The sequence below is a fragment of the Mobula hypostoma genome, chromosome 2 (assembly GCF_963921235.1).
Source record: "Mobula hypostoma chromosome 2, sMobHyp1.1, whole genome shotgun sequence".
Taxonomy (NCBI): Eukaryota; Metazoa; Chordata; class Chondrichthyes; order Myliobatiformes; family Myliobatidae; genus Mobula; species Mobula hypostoma.
The window spans coordinates 172,378,026-172,400,470 of NC_086098.1; the positions used below are offsets into that span (position 1 = coordinate 172,378,026).

Consider the following 22,445-nt stretch of genomic DNA (forward strand, 5'->3'; position numbering starts at 1 on the left):
AGGAGATGAGTTATTAACTTCAAACTTTCTGCATTTTCACTCAAAGAGTTGAACTGCACGTGCATGTAACGAGAGCATCTTGGACCTCCAGATGGTCCATAGCAGGGATGATTGATAAGTTCGTGGCCAAAGGTAGACGGAGATGAGTTATACCGCTGCTGTTACATGCACATGCAGTTCAACTCTTTGAGTGAAAATGCAGAAAGTTTGCAGTTAATAACTCATCTCCTTCTACCTTAGGCCACGAAATTATCAATCACCCCTGCCGTGGAAAACTTTCTGGAGGTCCAAGACGCCGACCTCTACAAAGAAAGGATCTGTATGCTCCACAACCGCTGGACTAAGTGTGTACATGTAGGAAAAATAAATGTGCTAGCTTTTCTAGAATTGGTTCCTTCTACCTTAGGCCACAAACTTATCAATCACCCCTCGTACTGTCTCCACGAAAATTCCAGTAGGAGGCAAAGAAGCTTAGGGATGAGGCGCAGGCCCATGACTGCTGATTAAAGCGTCGAGGAGGATTGAAACTTCGAGGCAAATGCGAATGTTCAGCGCTGACTACCTGCCTCTGGCTCACTGCTGTAACGGATCTCTCGCTTGCTACTGTGGATAAGGTGCCTGTATGTGACGGCCTATCACTTACTGCTGCCGAGGGAAGACCTCAGCATTTGAGTGGTCTCTTTCTCTCCGTCAATGCTGTTGAAGGATGTTACCAAAGTTCTGTGATACATGGATTAGACTATGGACTCTTTCAGTTTTATCGTTTTATATTCTGTGTTTTCTTTCTTGTTGCCATTTGGTACAATTTGTTAGGATTTTTGTGCGAGAGGGGGTTTGGAGTTTGATATTCTTGCCATTTGCACGATTTGCTTTTCTGCATGGAGGGAGGGAGGTTGATCTTCTTGTTGCCATTTGTGCATTTTTTTTTGTTTTCATGTGAGGTGTTGATCATGTTGCCATGAGCGAGTTTCTTTTTTTTTGGGAGGATTTGGTAATTTTCTTTGAGCAACTTCCATGGTTTTATTTATATCGCGGCTAATCTGGAGAAGACAAATCTCAGAGCTGTATACTGCATACATAATTTGGAAATAAATTAACCTTTGAACCTTTGAATTCACCCTGCACTTTGAAAGGGAGAAACTAAAGTCAGATTTATCAGTATTACAGTGGGGTAAAGGGAATTACAGAGGTATGAAAGAGGAACTGGCCAAAATTGATTTAAGGGGGACACTAGCAGGTATGACAGCAGAACAACAGCTGGTGTTCCTGGGAGCAATTTGCAAGGTGCAGGATAGATCCATCTCAAAGATGAAGAAGTGTTCTAAACGGAGGATGGGGCTACCGTGATTGACAAAGAATGTCAAAGACAGCAAAAAGCAAAAGAGAGGGCATATAATATTGCAAAAATACTGGATTTTTTTTTACTAATTAGAGGATTGGGAATCTTTTAAAAATCAACAAATGACAATTTAAAAAAAGCTATAAGGAGAGAAGAGATGAAATCTGAAGGCAAGCTAGCCAATAATATAAAAGAGGATACCAAAAGTTTTTTCTATAAAAAATTAAAGAGAGGTGAGAATGGATATCAGACTGAGCAAATGACCCTGGAGGTGTAGCAATGGGGGACAAAGAAATGGAGGATGAACTTCATTAGTATTTTGCGTCTGCCTTCACTATGGAAGACACTAGCAGTATGCCAGAAATTTGAGAGTATCAGGGAGCAGAAGTGACTGTTTTCGCTGTTGCTAAGGGGAAGATGATTGCAAAGCTGGAAGGTCTCAAGGTAGATAAGTCACCTGGATCAAATGGGCTATACTCCAGGGTTCTGAAAGTGGTGGTTGAAGAGATTGTGGAGGCATGAGATAATAAATCAGCCTTGAAGTAAGGGTGGATTAGACTTGATGGGCGAAATGGACTAATTCCACTCCTATAGTAACAAGAAGAGGGCATAGCCTGGATGACAATAGACAATAGACAATAGGTGCAGGAGTAGGCCTTTCGGCCCTTTGAGCCAGCACCGCCATTCACTGTGATAATGGCTGATCATCCACAATCAGTACCCCGTTCCTGCCTTATCCCCATATCCCTTGACTCCGCTATCATTAAGAGCTCTATCTAACTCTTGATGGTGAGGGTCTGTAATGATGGATGCTTCCTTTCTTGAGGTACCACCTTTTATCGATCTTTTTGATGGTTGTGCTTGTGAGGAGCAGAGTTGATAAGCTGAACGGCCTAATTCTGTTCATATGTCTTATGGTCTAATGCAGCGGTGCCCAACGACCAGGCCGAAAAGCGATGCTACCGGGCCGTGAGGAAACAATATGAGTCAGCTGCACCTTTCCTCATTCCCTATCATGCACTGTTGAACTTGAACATAGGGTTGCCAACTGTCCCGTATTTTCCAGACCATCCCGTATATTGGGCTAAATTGGCTTGTCCCATACGGGACCGCCCTTGTCCCATATTTCCCCTGCTAAGGTAGAGCATTCCTATGAAACCTTTCGTGCCAAAATGGCGTGAAGCGAAGAAGCAATTATAATTGATTCATGTGGGAAAATTTTTGAGCGTTCCCAGACCCAAAAAATAACCTAATATATCATACCAAATAACACATAAAACTGAAAATAACACTAATATATGGTAAAAGCAGGAATGATATGATAAATACACAGCCTATATAAAGCAGAAATAATGTATGTACAGTGTATTCGGGAAGATTAAGCCAAAACCAATTTGTGGGGGGAGAAAAATCTGCTCGTACGCGCATACGCACGTCACGCATGCGTACACAGGTGCCCGTGCAAGGCTTCATGGTCATGGTAGTCTTTCCTGGGGTAAACACAAGTGTCCCGGGATTTGACTGCTACTTTTGAAAGTTGACAACCTTAACTGTAAAAGACATGTTGAGGTGAGTTTAACCCTACTTGAATAACCCCCCCCCCCGGCCCCCCGGTCGGCCGGTCCGCAAGAATATTGTCAATATTAAACCGGTCCGCGATGCAAAAAAGGTTGGGGACCCCTGGTGTAATGGTAACAATAAGTGTTCAGTTCTACAAAGTTCTACAGTTATTTATGATACAGTGTGCTGGACCCTCCATGCTAGGCTGTGATGAAACCAGTCAGAATACTCTCCACCATGTATCTATAGAAATTTGCAAGTTTCTTTGGTAACATACTGGATCTCCTCAAACTCCTCATGAACTGGTGCCTTCTTTGTGATTGCATTAATGTGTTGGGGCCAGGACAGATCCTCTGAGATGTTGGCACCCAGAAACGAGAGGTTTCCTTTGCTGACTCCTTGCACGGTGCAGATTTCACAGAATTGTAGAAAGTTTATGACAGTGGAGACCGATCATCATCATTATGTGCTGTGTCATATAACATCATTATTATGCGCCATGTCATATGACGTGGATGATCATGGTCTTTCCATGACCATGATTGCTCTTGATAAATTTTTCTACAGAAGTGGTTTGCCATTGCCTTCTCCTGGGCAGTGTCCTTACAAGACGGGTGACGCCGTCCATTATCAATACCCTTCAAAGATTGTCTGCCTGACATCAGTGGTTGCATAACCAGGACTTGTGATATGCACCATCTGCAGATACGACCATCCACCACCTGCTCCCATGGCTTCACATGACTCTGATTGGGGGGCTAAGCAGGTGCTACACCTTGCCCAAGGGTGGCCTGCAGGCTAGTAGAGGGAAGAAGTGTCTTACACCTCCTCTGGTAGAGACATATCACCACCCCACCACCCAAGTCAGCACATGACATCTATAAAATAATGGGGGACAGAGAAAGGGTGAATGCACACAGTCTGTTTCCCAGGGTCAGGGAATCAAGAACTAGAGGGCGTAGTTTTAAGAAGAGAGTGGAGAGATTTTGTGTTCGTCCATCGACATCGATGAGGACCTCATTACCATTATGATGTATCAGACAGAGTTGAGACGACTGGAGATGGGACTAGGCACAGTGGATGACCAGGACATCTTCTGTGTCTTGTCCTGCTCTACACGTTCCACAACACTTGCAGAGACTGCTTTCTTGACCGTTGGACCTTCCATTGGTCTCGTTCGCTCAATCCACCATTTAATAAGCACCTTTAATTTAATTAAATTTAATAAGATTTAATAAGAACCTGAAAGGCAACATTTTCAGCCAGAGGGTGCTCAATATTTGCTAGAGGAAGTAATTGAGAACTGGTATATTAATAACATGTTGATGTGATATGGAAGTTGTATAAAACTTTAGTTCTGTGTACTTAAAGGGAACCTGAGGGGGAACTTCTTTACTCAGAGGATGGTGAGAATGTGGAGCGAGCTGCTAGCGCAAGTAGTGAATGTGTGTTCAATTTCAACATTTTAGAGAAATTTAGCTAGGTACATGGATGGGAGGGGTATGGTCCAGGTGAGCGGATTGATGGAACTAGGCAGAATAATATTTCGGCATGGACTAGATGGGCTGAATGGACTTTTTCTGAACTGTAGTGTTCTTTGACTCTCTGACTGTAATAGTTCAAAGGTACTTGGACAGGCAGATGGATAGGAAGGTTTAGTGGTACAGATATAGTCAAATGGGACTAGCTTAGGTGGGAATCAGGATCAGCATAGATCAGTTGGGCCGAAGGGCCTCGTTGCCTGTTGTATCACTCTGTAGCTCTATGAATGGCATGTAGTGTAGCAGTTAGCATCCGCTTTATATAGCCAGAGACCAGAGTCCTAGTCTATCTGCTCTCTGTAAGGAGATTGTACGTTCTCCCCCTGACCACATGGGTTTCCTCCGGGTGCTCCGGTTTCCTCTCACAAGGACACGACAAAGCCATAGCTCCCTCTAAACAATAAACAGTCTCAAGCAGTACTTAGAAGAATTATTTGCAAAGATCTGCTAAATCAACTCTAAATTCTTTAATCACAAACAATATTGCTTGCAAGGCCAATACCTGACTGCTAAAGTATTACAGTTGTGTAAAACTTCAGTCAGGCTGCACTTGGAGTATCGTGGGTAGTTCTGGCCACCCATCAAAGGAAGGATGTGGAGGTTTTGGAGAAAGTTCAGAAGAGGTTTACCAGGATGTCGCCTGGATTTGAGGGTATTAACTATAGAGTTGGACAAACTTGTGCTGATTTCTCTGGAGCATCAGAATCTGAAACATGTTTATAAAATTATGTGAGGGAAAGATAGGGCAAATAGCCAGAATATTATTCCTAGGGTAGAAATGTCAAATTCTAGAGGACAAGCATTTATGATGTGAGGGGGAAAGCTTTTCCCACCTTCTCTCTGTAAGTCTTAATCCCCTTACTAATCAAAATCATATCAAACTCTGTCTTAAATAGAGACTTGGCCTCCACAGCTGTCTGGTAATGAATTCCAGAGATTCACCATCCTCCACCTGAAGAAATTCATCTTCATCTCAGTTTGAAAAAGGCCACCCATTTATTTTGAAGCTGTGCACTGGGTTCTGAGGCTCTTCTGCTAAAGGAAACATCCCTTCGACGTTGACTCTATCCAGACCTTTCTGCATCCGGAAAACTGGAAAGATATCAATAAGCCTGAAAGACTGCAGAGAAAGTTCACAAGTGTAACCTTCTCGTGGGGCTCGTTAGCCCACTCTGCTAATAGCCTCGTAACTCAGTGGTGAGAAGACCACCTTTCACAAGCAATATACATCTAGGGTCTGTATTATTTGGGGTTCAACCAAACAGGAACATCATGATGTTCCGATTAAAGAAACCTCGATTTGAGCAAATGCTGTGTAAGCTTTGCCCATACTCATTTATCAGTTGGCAAAAAATAACAGATCATACATTGCATACAATTATAATGAAAATGTATTGATTAATTTCAGCTTTATCAAACAGTTATTAAGGGAAAGAAAGAAAGAAAAAAAATAAAAGGCCCTTTACAGTTAAACCAGTCTAAATGTGCATAGTGTTGGAGCTCATTTTGTCTAAAAGCTGGGTATGAGCACTACCCACAAGTGCTGAGTTCTCATCACCAATCTCAGGTAGAGCTTCCCATCTTGGACTCCTTCATCTCATAAAGCATTCCTTGCAATCGTGTCTTCCCATTGGATCAAATCCTCTGGCAGTCTCTCCTGACCTTCTCTTCTCAGCATCTCCTGCCAAAAAGACCATGAACCCCACCTGTGTCCGTCACAAATCTCTCTCCACCCAGCTCTTTCTAGAACTTTCTCCTAGTTCCACATCCTGATTGGCTGACACAACATTCATAAGTTGAACATTATAGCCCCTTATCTTTAGCCGAAACCAAAACATTTTACCAGCAGTTCACACTGCTTTTACAGAAAGCTACTAAATGAATGAAGCCCCCTCACTGGGTTTGCATAGTAACTTGGCTCAATAACCTGCTCTGCTAACAGCCACTGGACTCAGTGGTGAGAAAGCCACTTATCTCAAACAAGATGCCTCTAGGGTTGGTATGATTTGGGTCCAACCAAACAGGAAAGTTGGGGTGTTTTGATTAACGGAACCCCAATTTGAGCAAATGCCCATGTACAATTATTCATTGGCAAAAAATAACAGATCGTACACAGCATACATTTACAAAGAAAGTGTATTTGCTAATTTCAGCTTAATCAACCAGTTATCAAGGGGAAAAGAAAAATAAAAAAAAAGGGCTCATTACAATTAAACCAGTCTAAATGTGTTCAGTGTTGGAGCTTGTACCTTTTAAAATCTAGGTATGACCATTACTCACACCGCAAAATTCTCACCACCAATCACTGGTGGAACTTCTCTTCTTGAACATCTTCAACTTGCAAAGCATCCCTTGCAGTTCTGTCTTCCCATCGGATCGAACCCTACGGCTATCTCTCCGGATCTTCTCTCTCTATCTCCCGCCAAAAAGACCGCAAACCCCAGCAGCGTCCGTCCCAAATCTCTCAGTGCCCAGCTTTCTCTAGAACCTTCTCCCAATTCCACCATCCTGATTGGCTGATACATCATTCCCAAGCTGAACATCACAGCCCCTTATCTTTAACTGAAACAGAAAGCAACTAAATGAAATACCCTACAGCATTCGTAGTAGAAATCTTAACCAGGACGATACACAAGGAAGTTGAGGAGCTAAGTTAAGGGTAAGGTTGAACAGGTTAGGACTTTAGTCATTGGAGCACAGAAGAATGAAGGGAAGTCTTACTTGGGTGTACAAAATCATGTATACCTCATAGAATGAGTGAATGCATGCAGCTTTTTCCCCACAGACTGAGGGAGAATTGGTTTAGGGTGAAAGATGAAATATTTAGGGAGAATCTAAGGAGAAACTTCTTCACTCAGAGGGTAGATGTGACTGTGAAATGAGACGCCAGCTGAAATGGTGAATGTGCGTTCGATTGCAACACTTAAGATAAATTTGATTAGGTAGATGGATGAGAGGGGAATAGAGGGCTGTGGTCCAGGTGAGGTTGATGGGACTAGATAGACTAGGCTGGCATTGATTAGATGGTGTGAATGGCCTGTTTCTGTGCTATAGTACACTATGACTCTATTGGTGATCGCTCACTGTACTGGTTTTCAATGCGCTCTCCATTAAGAAACGTAGTATATGCCTTGGTATTCAGGTGCAGCCCACAGGGCTTGCCCTGAGTCACTTATATGGATAGTGTGGCGATGGTTTGTCTGTACCTCATCTTGGGGATCGCTGTGACGTTATCCTGCTGAATAAGAGGCCTTGCCCAGTCAGGAATGGTTAGGAATCAAGGTGGAAACTGGAAGTCCATGAGTCATTCCTCATTGGGGGATCAGAGGTGAATAAGGTCATCAACTTTAAAGTCCTTGGTGTTATCATTTTAGAGGATCTGTGCTGGGCCCAGCACATCAGTGTCATTTTGAAGAAAACACGGCAGCACCTCTACTTCCTTAGAAGTTTGTGAAGATTTTGCATGTCATCTAAAACTTTGACAAACTGCAACAGAGAGTATATTGACTGATTGCATCACAGCCTCGTATGGATGCACCAATACCCTTAAATGGAAAAGCCTGCACAAAGCCATGGATGTGGCTCAGTCAATCACAGGAAAAGCCCTCCCCATCGTTGAGCACATCTATATGGAACGCTGTTGCAGCAAATCAGCATCTATCACCAAGAACCCCCACCATCCTGGCCATGCCCTCTTCTTGCTATTGCCATCAGGAAGATGGCCCAGGAGCCTCAGGACCTGCACCACCAGCTTCAGGAGCAGTTATAACCTGTCCACCATGAGGCTCTTGAACCAGAGGGGATAAATTCACTCATCCCATCACTGACCTGTTCCCACAACCTATGGACTCACTTTCAAGGGCTCTTTGTCTCATGCTGTTAATATTTATTGTTTATTTATTTTTTATTATTGTTTCTTTTCTTCCCTCTTTCTTTTTGTATTTGCACAGTTTACTTGCACATTGGTTGTTGGTCATCCTGGTGGATGCAGTTTTTACATTGATTTATTGTGTTTCGAGTAGTTACTGTGATTCCCAGGAAGAAAATAAGTCTCAGGGCTGTATATGGTGACATAAATATACTTCGACAATAAATTTACTTCAAAATTTGAATAACGGCCCCCAGCCCCCCCATGGCGAGGCAGGTGAAATCCAAGTGGTTGATCATTCCTTTTCCAGTGCAGGATATGAATTCCTCATCTCAGTTGATACTTCGGTGTCTTGGGAGTAGGCTGCATGATCAGAATACCATTCCTCAATGAGATGTCAAAATGACATCTGCCTGTTCTATTGGACTTGAAAGATGTTATAGCATTAAATGTGGGAGGGAGGGTGAAGTTTTTGGAGCGACACAGAAGAAGCCGAAGAAACTTGGGGTTAAGTATTATCTGAGGAAGGGAAAAACAGTTGACACTTTGGACTGAAACCACTCATCAGGAACCTTGGTCTGAAACGTTAACTATTTATTCCCCTCCATAGATGTGCCTGACCTGCTGAGTTCCTCCAGCATTTGTGTGTGTTACTCTGGACGGTTAGCATCTATGGAGGCCCCATGATTTTATTATTGTCATCTTCATTATATACCTTGTTGTATGACGTGGATGATCATGGTCTTTATGACCATGAATGTTCTTGGCAAGTTTTTCTACAGAAATGGTTTGCCATTGCCTTCTTCTGGGCAGTGTCTTTACAAGATGGGTGACCCCAGCCATTACCTCTTCAGAGATTGTCTTGCCTGGTGTCAGTGGTTGCATAACCAGGATTTGTGATATGCGCCAGCTGCTCATACGACAATCCACCACCTCCTCCCATGGCTTCATGTGACCCTGATCAGGGGTCCAAGCAGGTTCTACACCTTGCCCAAGGGTGACTTGCAGGTTAGCAGAGGGAAGGAGAGTCTTACACCTCCTTTGGCAGAGACGTATCTCCACCCTAACACCCAATATCTTATAGAGTTATATAAAAATCAAGACACACAGATAGGGTCAATGGACACAGTCTTGTTCCTGGGGTTTGTGAATCAGGAACTTGAGGCCATAGGTTTAAAGTGAGAGGGGAGAGATTTAATAGGAGCTTGAAGAACAATTATTTCACACAGAGGGTGGTTCATATATGGTATGTGCCATAGAGGAGGTGGTAGAGGCAGGTACATTAACAATATTTAAAAGATATTTTTAGATTATGAGAACACTCAGTCCTCTTTTATTGTCATTTAGAAATGCATACATGCATTAAGAAATGATACAATGTTTCTCCGGAGTGATATCACAGAAAACAGGACAAACCAAAGACTAGCAGTGACAGAACCACATAATTATAATATATAGTTACAGCAGTGCAAAACAATACCATAATTTGATGAAGAACAAACCATGGGCACGGTAAAAAAAGTCTCAAAAGTCCCCGAGTCGATCGACTCCCGAGTCCCCAATAGCAGGTGGCAAAAGGGAGAAACTCCCTGCCATAAACCTCCAGGCACCGTCAACTTGCCGATGCCTTGGAAGCAGCCGACCACAGCCGACACTGAGTCTGTCCATCCGAAAACTTCGAGCCTCTGACCAGCCCCTCTGATACAGCCTCCCGAGTGCCATCCTCTGCTGAGCGCCTTCGACCTCGCCCCGGCCACTGAAACAAGCAAAGCCGAGGATTTTGGGGCCTTCTGCTCCAGAGATTCTGGTTACCACACAGTAGCAGCAGCAACGAAGCGGGCATTTCAGAAGTTTTCCAGATGTTCCTCCATACTCTCACATCCGTCTCCATCAAATCAGAATTGTGCACGGTCCCCTACTTGACAGGTTACAGATATCATTCACTTGAGAGGCCGCCCATGCTGCCGTTGCGCCACCATCTTCTCCTCCCTATGTTTGCAGGAACATGGATAGGAAAGATTTTTAGGGTTAAAGGCTGCTTGGTAGCATAGTGGTTAGCAGAACACTTTATAGTACAGGAGACACGGGTTCAATTCCCGCCGCTGCCTGTAAGGAGTTTGTATGTTCTCCCTGTAATCATGTGGATTTCCTCCAGGTGCCCCGGTTTCCTCCCATAGCCCAAAAACTTACCAGTTGCTAGGTTAATTGGTTCTTGTAAATTGTCCTATGATTAGGCTAACATTAATTCAAATGGCTGTTGAGACATGTCTGGTGTGGTGGTGTGGTGGTGTAGTGGGTGGTGGTTGTCGCTCTCGCTTTCGGCTTCCTCCACTGGCTAGCAGTCTCTCAAAACGGAGATCTAAGTATGTAAGTCTCTCCCTGCCAGTACACAGCCTCTCCGTTAGCAAGCCTCACGTAGCACCTCCTCGCTGGCAACACATGAAAACTGAACCCCTTTCAGACCCTGCACACATTGCACATAGGCCCATCAACGTGTGGACATGCCCTGGTGCTCGCGAACCAGATCCCCAGCTATGGGTAAGTAGCCCCACTGCCTTATGGGCAGCTCCAGGAGAGACAAAGGCTACAGGAGTAAATCCAGACAGAAAATCTAGTGTGGAGCCCCTGAGGTGGCTGGACATCACTGAATATCTTTCCAGCAGCTCCTGTAGCCAAGCTGGTGCTAAATGTATTGATTCATAAGCTTTCCTTTGGACTACACTGGTGAGGCTAACAGGGAGATCTTGACCTCTGAGAATCCCAGGTTGTCCCTATCTTCTGCCCAGGCTTGTCACGAACTCCATTGTCCTTCAAGACAGATGGATGCCACCACCATCATCAAATTGGGGATTGCTGGGTGGTGTGGCTCGAAGGGCTAGAAGAGACTATTCCATGCTGTATCTAAATAAATAAATCAATATGCAGGCAAATTGGACTGGCTAAGGTGGCAATCCTGCTTGCACGCACCAGATGGGCTGAAGGGTCTTTTTCCATGTTGTCTAATTGTGTATTGACTTTACATCAATGTCTATTTTCTTCACTGTCTTGTATACGTTATGCATATTCGGAGCAAGAAGGCTGCGGGTGAACGGCTAAGGATTTCCGGAGCGAAGGCAGTTTTACTACTCGGGGTAAAAGAGAGGCAAGACTGTGCAGGCACGTGATGTCAGCCAGTAGAGTGGGAAAAGATTAACAAGAAGACCGCCATATCCAACGGGCAGCGGAGTGAGAGGTAGCAGAGTGGCTTTGGCTCAACGGGACTATGTGGTAACGAGGCAAAGTGAGGTAGGTCTACCTGTGTTATTTGCAGAAAGGAAGTAGTATATGTGTGTGAGGCCGGCTTTCTGTGCTCGGTGTCAGATGTGGGAGGTCCTGGAGTCTCCCAGCCTCCTGGACGGCCGTATCTGCACCCGGTGTGTCAAGCTGCAGGTCCTAAGAGATCGAGTTAGTGAACTAGAGATGCAGCTCAATGACCTTCGTCTGGTCAGGGAGAGCGAGGAGGTGATAGAGAGGAGTTATAGGCAGGTGGTCACACCAGGACCACGGGAGACAGTCAAGTGGGTCACAGTCAGGAGGGGGAAGGGGAAGAGTCAGGTAATAGAGAGTACTCCTGTGGCTGTACCTCTTGACAATAAGTACTCCTTTTGGGGGGAACAGCCTACCTGGGGGAAGCGACAGTGGCCGTGCCTCTGGCACAGAGTCCGGCCCTGTGGCTCAGAAGGGTAGGGAAAGGAAGAGGAAGGCAGTAGTGATAGGGGACTCTATAGTTAGGGGGTCAGGGAGAGGCGATTCTGTGGATGCAGGAAAGAAACACGGATGGTAGTTTGCTTCCCAGGTGCCAAGGTCTGGGATGTTTCAGATCGCGTCCAAGATATCCTGCAGTGGGAGGGAGAACAGCCAGAGGTCGTGGTACATATTGGTACCAATGACACAGGTAGGAAAAGGGAAGAGGTCCTGAAAAAAGAATACAGGGAGTTAGGAAGGAAGTTGAGAACCAGGACCTCAAAGGTCGTAATCTCGGGATTACTGCCTGTGCCACAGGACAATGAGTATAAGAATAGAATGAGGTGGAGGATAAATGCGTGGCTGAGGGATTGGAGCAGGGGGCAGGGATTCAGAGTTTTGGATCATTGGGACCTCTTTTGGGGCAGGTGTGACCTGTACAAAAAGGACGGGTTGCACTTGAATCCCAGGGGGACCAATATCCTGGCGGGGAGGTTTGCTAAGGCTACTGGGGAGAGTTTCAAATGTTTTTATTGTGAAGCAACATCAGCTTAACCACAACCGACAATGTCCTAAAGTACAATGCTTCTTTTTTCTATTCTTTCTTATAACAACATAATGAAAGTCAACTGAATGTATGTGTAGTAAACAAGCAAAAAGCAAAGGAAACCCTACCACCCCGTCTCCTTTCCCCTTCTCAGCCCTACCCTCCCCCCTCACCCCTCCTGTATGTGCTGTTTAGGTCCTACCGCACCCCCCCCCCCGCCCCCACAACACTTCATTCAGCTGTCAGTCTCTTCTAAATACAACAGTAATGGTTGCCAGATTTTTTCAAATTCCTTGAGTCTGTCCTTGATAACGTATCTTATCCTCTCTAGATGCAAAGTATCCATTAATGCAGCCAGCCATTGTCTGAGTGATGGAGTTTCCTCCTTTTTTCAGAACATCAGTATGAGTTTCTTTCCATTAAGTAGGCCATAGGTCAGGAGTTGTTGCTGGGTAGCCTGGAATTTATCTGACCTCGCAGAAGTTCCAAAAATTATTAAAATGGAGTCTGGTATCATCTGAACCTTTCGTACCTTCAACAAGACCTCAAATATTTGCTTCCAATACTTCTGTATTCTGGGACATAAAGCATAACTATGTAACAAATTTGCCTCCGAGGACTTACATTTCTCACACATTGGGGACACCTCTGGGAATATTTTATGAATCCTTACTTTTGAGTAATGTTGGTGGGAGGAGAAGATGGCGGCGTGACGCAGCGCGCGTGGCCTCTCCAGTGAAATGATATCGTATTTGTTGAATAGGGGCCGTGCACAATTCTGATTTGATGGAGACAGATGTGAGAAGCATGGAGGAACATCTGGAGAAACTTCTGAAATGCCCGGTTCACTGCCGCTGCTGCTATGCGATCGAGAATCACCGGAGGGAAGGCCCTAAATCCTCGGCTTTTCCTGTTGCTGGCGGCCGTGACTGGGGTCGAAGCGCCCGGCAGAGATGGTGCTTGGTGCTTGGTGTCGGAGGGCTGGTCGGTGGCTCGAAGTTTTCGGACGACTCAGAGTCGGACTGTGGTTGGGTGCTTCCAGGATGCTGCATCGGCAAGTTTGCAGCGCTGGAAGCTCATGGCAGGGAGAGTTTTCTTCCTTCTCCCATCTGTGTGAGATGATGGGACTTTCAGGAGACTTTGAACTTTTTTTAGCGTGCCCATGGCCTGTTCTTCATCAAGTTACAGTATTGCTTGCACTGTTGTAACTATATGTTATAATTATGTGGTTTTTGTCAGTTTTTCAGTCTTGGTCTGTCTTGTGTTTCTGTGATATCACACCGGAGGAACATTGCATCATTTCTTAATGCATGCATTACTAAATGACAATAAAAGTGGACTGTGTGTCCTCATAATCTAATCTAATCTAAACTATGTAGGATTTTAAATTGTATTAAACAATGCCTGGCATTGACGGAACAGGAGTTAACATACTCCAAAGCCTCATTCCATATAACCTCCTCTATCTCTGTACCCAACTCCTCTTCCCACTCTTTTTTAATATTATCCATTGTTGTATGACGCTTGTTTTGTATGGCATCGTACAGATAAGCGATGATGTGTTCTGTCCCTAAACATGATCTTAAATGATTATCTAATTTATCAGGTTTTGCCGTCTCAAAACCAGAAAGATGTGATCTTATATAGTGTCCTGGGGAGAGTTTAAACTAGAATTGTTGCGGGGTGGGAACTGAACTGAAGAGACTGGGAAAGAGGCGGTTGGCTCACAAATAGAGAAAGCTTGGAGACAGTGAGAGAGAGAGGATAGGCAGGTGATAGAGAGGGGACATGCTCAGATGGATGGTTTGAGATGTGTCTATCTAAATGCAAGGAGTATTGTGAACAAAGCAGATGAGCTTAGAGTGTGGATCAGTACTTGGAGCTATAATGTGGTGGCCATTACGGAGACTTGGGTGGCTCAGGGGGAGGAATGGTTACTTTGAGTGCCGGGTTTTAGATGTTTCAGAAAGGACAGGGAGGGAGGCAAAAGAGGTGGGGACGTGGTGCTCTTGATCAGAGATAGTATCACGGCTGCAGAAAAGGTGGACGTCATGGAGGGAATGTGTACGGAGTCTCTGTGGGTGGAGGTTAGGAACAGGAAGGGGTCAATAACTACTGGGTGTTATTTATAGGCTGCCCAACAGTAACAGGGATATCGAGGAGCAAATAGGGAAACAGATCCTGGAAAGGTGTAATAATAACAGAGTTGTCATGATGGGAGATTTTAATTTCCCAAATATCGACTGGCATCTCCCTAGAGCAAGGAGTTTAGATGGGGTGGAGTTTGTTAGTTGTGTTCAGGAAGATTTCTTGACACGATATGTCGATAAGCCTACAAGAGGAGAGGCTGTACTTGATCTGGTATTGGGAAATGAACCTGATCAGGTGTCAGATCTCACAGTGGGAGAGCATTTTGGAGATAGTGATCATAATTCTGTCTCCCTTACAATAGCATTGGAGAGAGATTAGAAAAGCGTTTAATTGGAGAAAGGGGAATTATGAGACTATCAGGCAGGAAATTGAAGCTTAAATTGGGAACAGATGTTCTCAGGGAAAAGTATGGAAGAAATGTGGCAAATGTTCAGGGGATATTTGTGTGGAGTTCTGCATAGGTACGTTCCAATGACATAGGGAAGTTATGGTAGGGTACAAGAGCCGTGGTGTACAAACGCTGTAATAAATCTAGTCAAGAAGAAAAGAAAAGCTTACAAAAGGTTCAGAGAGTTAGGTAATGTTAGGGATCTAGAAGATTATAAGGCTAACAGGAAGGAGCTTGAAAAGGAAATTAGGAGAGCCAGAAGGGTCCGTGAGAAGGCCTTGGCGGGCAGGATTGAAGAAAACCCCGAGGCATTCTACAAGTATGTGAAGAGCAAGAGGATAAGACGTGAAAGAATAGGACCTATCAAGTGTGACAGTGGGAAAGTCTGTATGGAGCTGGAGGAAATAGCAGGGGTATTTAATGAATACTTTACTTCAGTATTCACTATGGAAACGGATCTTGATGATTGTAGTGCTGACTTGCAGCAGACTGAAAAGCTTGAGCATGTAGATTTTAAGAAAGAGGATGTGCTGGAGCTTTTGGAAAGCATCAAGTTGGATAAGCCACCGGGACCGGATGAGATGTACCCCAGGCTACTGTGGCAGGTGAGGGAGGAGATTGCTGAGCCACTGGTGATGATCTTTGTATCATCAATGGGGATGGGAGAGGTTCTGGAGGATTGGAGGGTTGCGGATGTTGTTCCTTTATTCAAGAAAGGGAGTAGAGATAGCCCAGGAAATTATAAACCAGTGAGTCTTACTTCAGTGGTTGGTATGTTGATGGAGAAGATCCTGAGAGGCAGGATTTATGAACATTTGGAGAGGTATAATATGATTAGGAATAGTCAGCATGGCTTTGTCAAGGGCAGGTCATGCCTTATGAGCCTGATTGAATATTTTGAGGATGTGACTAAACACATTGATGAAGGAAGAGCAGTAGATGTAGCGTATATGGATTTCAGCAAGGCATTTGATAAGGTATGCCACGCAAGGCTTATTGAGAAAGTAAGGAGGCATGGGATCCAAGGGGACATTGCTTTGTGGATCCAGAACTGGCTTGCCCACAGAAGGCAAGGAGTGGTTGTAGACGGGTCATATTCTGCATGGAGGTTGGTGACCAGTGGTGTGCCTCAGGGATCTGTTCTGGGACCCTTACTCTTCGTGATTTTTATAAGTGACCTGGATGGGGAAGTGGAGGGATGGGTTAGTAAGTTTGCTGATGGCACAAAGATTGGAGGTGTTGTGGATAGTGTGGAGGGCTGTCAGAGGTTACAGCGGGACATTGATAAGATGCAAAACTGGGCTGAGAAGTGGCAGATGGAGTTCAACCCACATTGGTGTGAAGTGGTTCATTTTGGTAGGTCAAATATGATGGCAGAATATAGTATTAATAGAAAGACTCTTGGCAGTGTGGAGGATCAGAGGGATCTTGGGGTCCAAGTCCATAGGACGCTCAAAGCAGCTGTGCAGGTTGACGCTGTGGTTAAGAAGGCATACAGTGTATTGGCCTTCATTAATTGTGGAATTGAACTTAGGAGCTGAGAGGTAATGTTACAGCTATATAGGGCCCTGGTCAGACCCCACTTGGAGTACTGTGCTCAGTTCTGGTTGCCTCACTACAGGAAGGATGTGGAAGCCATAGAAAGGGTGCAAAGGAGATCTACAAGGGTGTTGCCTGGATAGGGGAGCATGTCTTATGAAAACAGGTTGAGTGAATTTGGCCTTTTCTCCTTGGAGCGACAGAGGATGAGAGGTGACCTGATAGAGGTGTAGAAGATGATGAGAGGCATTGATCGTGTGGATAGTCAGAGGCTTTTTCCCAGGGCCGAAATGGTTGCCACAAGAGGACACAGGTTTAAGGTGTTGGGGAGTAGGTACAGAGGAGATGTTAGGAGACAAGTTTTTTACTCAGAGTGGTGAGAGCGTGGAATGGGTTGCTGGCAACGGTGGTGGAAGCAGATACGGTAGGGTCCTTTAAGAGACTTTTGGATAGGTACATGGAGCTTAGAAAAATTGAGCGCTATGGGGAAGTCTAGTAATTTCTAAGGTAGGGACATGTTCGGCACAGCTTTGTAGGCTGAAGGACCTGTATTGTGCTGTATGTTTTCTATGTTTCTATAATTTGTATTTCCTGATTTAGGTTGTTATTTTACTCCTGGATCCCAAATCTCACTGCTAACTTGTGGGCTCCCAGCTCATTATTGCATTGTTAAGCAATTAGATTTTGTTATCAGGGCGGCCATTTTACATCGTTTTGTACATTTCATGTCGTTGTTAGAAGTCGAAGGATTTTCTATCTACAATTGAACGTGCCTTTTGTTAGGACGCTAAGAAGTGCTGTCTTTTTACACCGGCTCCTTGCACATTCATAATTGGTGCTGCTTCCTGTTCCCATGTAGAGCTCAAACAGTGCCCTTTACATCAGAAACCACACCCTCTGGAAGTGTAGAGGCTTCTGGGCGAGACCTCTGGAGGAGCGAAGGGCCTTCCTCAAAGAGCACTCCATATGTTTCTACTGTTGTTCTTCAACCAGCCGCTAGGTGAGGGGCTGGAACGCTGTCATCCAGTGCTTGACGAACACATCACAGCTCTTCATGTTGGCCTACCTCCCTGGTCTGTGAAGAACCACACATGTATCTCCCTACGGCATGGTAGAGAGGGAGATGCATCCCCTTCCTTAGTTGCCACCTCGTTCTGTATTAAGATCTGTGGGGAAAATTCGGCCAGTAAGTCATGTTCAAGGATCTGTCTTGTCAATGTTTATTTAGAATGCCATTGTGGGAAGGGGATGTATGTTGTCTTGGATGATGGGAGCAACAAATCTCTCGCTAAATCATCTTTCTTCAACATAACAGATGGCACCTCACCTTCGACACTTAAGACATGCACAGGTGTGTCACAATGGTTGGGTGAAGAGCAAGAGGCTTTATTGTCAAACCTGTTGATGAAAAGACTCGTTTAGCTCTCCTCACACTCATTGAGTGTGAACATCCAGTCAACAGGAAGGAAATCCCCACTCCAAAAGCAGCAACTCACCACCCTGACCTCAAGTCCCTAGCCAGCAAAATACCGTAACTCAACCCAAAGGCTGAGATGCTGCTCTTGCTAGATAGAGACATCAGACAGGTACACAAGGTCCTCGAACAACGTAATGGGCCTCCAAATGCTCCATTTGGACAGAGGTCAGCACTGGGACTTGTCACAGCAGGAGATGTCTGCCTAGGGAATGCACACAAACCTTCACCTGTGAACATCTTCGGAACTAGCATTCTAGAAAATGGACACCACAGGCTCATGACTCCTGCCTTAGCAGCATTCATGTCAAGGAGAGCTTTACCCAGTCTTGCCAAGCTGTTGTCTTCCCCGCCTTGACATCGCAATAGAAGTTTGACAAGCAACACAGCAAGCATGGGTGAATCTGCCTTTGTCCATACAAAGGATGACTACAAACCAGCTCCTTCAAAGCAGGACCTTACTTTCCTGAAGGCAATGGATTACGAGTTCCATTCCAACAGCTCATGTGTTCGTCCATCGTCGACATTGATGAAGACCTCAACACCATTGATGGTGTCAAGACTAGCGCGTGATTTGTATTTAAGTGAGGGAGAGTTGTGCAGCGTTAGCCTCACTCTCTCTTCCCAATTCCCATCTGGATCCAGTGGCAAGACAGAGTCGAGACGGCTGGAGATGGGACTAGGCGCAGTGGATGACCAGGACGTCTTCTGTGTCTTGTCGTATTCTACATGTTCCACGATGCTTGCAGAGACCGCCTTCTTGACTGTTGGAGCTTCCAATGGTCTCGTCCGCTCAATCCGCCGGAGTCTGTCTTCGCATTCTGGGATAGACAACTCCCTATCTCACCGAGGGTTTGAGACCCATTGGCTACCCTCACCTGGTTTAGTCGGCTTGTCGAAGCCGTTGCCCGGGGTGTGGCCGCTGTCACATGCAAGCAGCTACGGGGAGCCACAGGTGAGAGCTGAGTGCCAGATGGGGACCAAAAGTGGTTTAACTGCCTTGAAAAGGACGTGACATGTTCCCCCACCACAGGTGCTACACCTCCCTGACACCCCATATACCCAGCTCATACAGCTGTAGCCTCTGACAACACCCCCTGAACAACTGAGTGTAAGCAAGCAGTTGCTTTCCTTTACTTACACGCATGCTCAAAGAAACGACCTGAAACTACTTAAGAAGAAAACAAACAGTATAAATAGAAAAATAGACTGTCGGAAAATGATTGAAATGTGAACTCTGGTTACAAATCTGTAAAAACAAAGACAATATTTTGAGTTTGTTCAGATTTTAGGTTTGTTTTGGACTTTCTGTTGTATATTTGATACAATCTAATTGGCTTATTTCAAAGATTGGGCAGTGATCCCCCTTGAAGCACAGAATTTTACTCCTGTATTTTGAATCCAGTTGATGGTCTTATTACTCTTTAGGACTTGACTGTATTATTCAATTGATCAAGAGCACCGACTCTAATATTTTAATGTTTTTTTTTGTGAAAGCCATGAATTCAGTTAATGGCATCTCTTACAGATACCAGGTGGGGAGTGTTGTGTCTTTCCTGATTTGGTTTGTTATTTTATTTCTAGTTACTAGATCTCACTGCTTCCTTGTGGGCTCACAGCTCATTGTTGTGTTGTTAAGCAATTAGCTTTTGCCGTCAGGATGGCCACTTTACATCATTGGTACATTTCATTTATTTACAGAAAAAACCATAAAACATTTAAACCAACATATAATTCTCTCTAGGTTACACAACTACAAAGCCATGACCATTTCTGCTGATGCTGGGCATTGTGCTGCAGCCATCACTGGGCCAGCCATGTTGTAACAGGACATTCATGCACTCCTGGCTGCCTGCCCGCCATTTGCTCCTCTGGCCTTCATGTCAATACCATACCAGACCAGGAGCTGTGTCATCACCACGTGAGCTCACGGGATAGGTGCAGAGCTGTCCGCTTGTCCTTGTCATCACAATATTCCATGTGCTATTTCTTGGCATGTGCAAGCAGCAGTGGGACGTTTTGAAGGTCCTTCTCCATGACGGCTTGGAGCTGCTGCTTTCTGATGGGAACATCATGGTATTTCAAGGATACAACAAAGAGCTTCTGTCATGATTTGCTCTGATCTAATTTTCCCTTTCTTCCGTGTAGATTCGGGGGTGGGCTTGCTGCGCCCCCGAGTACTCATCTCCCACACAGTTTGCCATTTCGTTCCCAATTTTGCGCCAGAATTAGCTCCAAAGGCCAGCCGTCGCGGTCCAGGTACTGGACTTGTGAAAGGAGGATCTCAAGCTCGCGGTGAATTCCAGAGCACTCAGTGACATGAGTGCCCCTAAGTTTACACATGCCCTGGTGGGATTTGCAGCACCGCAGACAACACAGAATGAGGTGCCTCTTGCGTTTCTTATTCCCTGAAAGGCGACAGCTTCACTCTGGCTGTCCATCTAAGCCTGTTTTTTTTGCTACTTTCGCAGGACTACAGGATGGTCAGGATTTGACTCTCAGTGCCTTGGACCCAGGGATCCCTCTGGTTGAAATCTGCAGCTTCAAAGTACCATGTCGGGCCCATGCTGGAGATGATGGTGAACTCAATGGTCTCCTCTTGCCCTTCGACCAGACCCACCATGCCTTCAGCCTTCTTCATGCTCTTCCCCCGGTTTATCTGGGGCGAGGGAGGCAAGTCCAGCTTGCTTGCTGCACACGGCCTCCCTTGCACCAGTTCCTTCAACACTTCCTTGCCCACTGGTCCGTTCAGGCTGGTGGAGGCACCGCTGGCTAAAACCGCACGCTGTGGGTACTTGGCAGGAGCTTTAACTGTAGTCCCCGGTAGATCAGTCTCTTTTCATGGATGTTCTGCATATAATTGTGCAAACTGAGATGGTGGGGCAATGTTGCAGAGCATCACATACTACTTCCACTCTTTGGTTAGCGTGTTTCCACTTCTCTTCAACAACACTCCCTGCTTCATTGGGATGGTACTGCCTCTCCTGATGTTATCCACCTTCCCGTTCAGACTCCTCCTCTCTGTACCATGTCCCCACCGAGCCTGAAGTCGCTCCAAGCTTTGCAATGAGGACAGCGTCCTTGTGCAGCTGACTGTTTCAGAGACCATTGCTGCGTCCTGCCTAAGCCAGACTGGGTAAGGCTGCAACACACATCAAAGTTGCTGGTGAACGCAGCAGGCCAGGCAGCATCTGTAGGAAGAGGTGCAGTCGACGTTTCAGGCCGAGACCCTTCGTCAGGATAAGGCTGGAAGATTTCCTTCCTGTGGAAAGGTTGAGGCATCGTTTCAAGTGCTTGTGGACAGAGCCAGGAGCCCCGCACACTTGAGAGGTGCCAGCTGCCATTTGCCGGTGACTGATGTTTGACGTAGATGGAAGGGATGAGGAATATTCACCCTTGTTTCCGCCATTGCTTGCCTGGCTGCTGTGAATGGCAGTGACTGGGATAGAGCCAGAAAAGTGGCTTGGAGAGACTTGCACAAGTGACAGAAAGGTGCTGTGGCAACCTTAATTCCCAACACCCTCTGGACAGCTTCGTTAAACACTTCATTGATGCTGAATCCATACATCACACAGGTCTCATAAAGACAGCACAGATCTGACATGCCCGGGCATCATCAATGACTTGTGGATGGGAGGCACTGATTACATCTGGTGCTCGTGGTGCTGCAGTGAGCTTTTCTTTCCAACTGTATCTCCCCATGCTCGTGTGTATGGCAATAAGCTCAACTCTACTTGAAGGAGCACTCCATGAAGTGAGCAACACACTCAAAATGCTGGAGGAGCTCAGCAAGACAAGTAGCATATATAGAGAGGAATAGACAGTGCAAGACCTTTCATCATGTCCCGATGAAGGATCTTGACTCCTGGAATGAAACGATGGCTGTTTATTCCCTCCATAGATGCTGCCTGACTTGCTGACATTTTAAAACATAGATCAGTGCAACACAATGAGGCCCTTTAACCTACTTTAAGATCGCTCTAACCTTCCTTCCATTTTTCATTCATCTGTGTGTCTACCTAGGAGTTTCTTAAATGTTCCCAGTATACTGTATCTGCCTGTAGCACCACCCCGGCAGTGGGTTCCACACACCTATGCATAAAAACTTACCTCTGACATCTGTCCTATACTTTCCTCATAACACCTTAAAGTTACCCCTCCCTGTGCATGGCTTAAGATTTCCAGCATCTGCAGCATCTATTGTCTTTACTGTACGAAGTGAGATTGCTCAGGGAGGGAACAGGAGGGGCAGTGACTTATTCATCTGATGGAATCGCAGAAAGTACTAATTCAAGATTCAAGGTTCAAAACTCAA

The 22,445-nt window shown here is 45.4% G+C and overlaps 1 pseudogene; it reads right to left on the minus strand.

Moving 5' to 3' along the window:
- Positions 1-19,875: 19,875 nt before the first annotated feature.
- LOC134357742 (arf-GAP with GTPase, ANK repeat and PH domain-containing protein 1-like) lies at positions 19,876-21,832 on the minus strand (annotated as a pseudogene).
- Between the last annotated feature and the right edge of the window lie 613 nt (positions 21,833-22,445).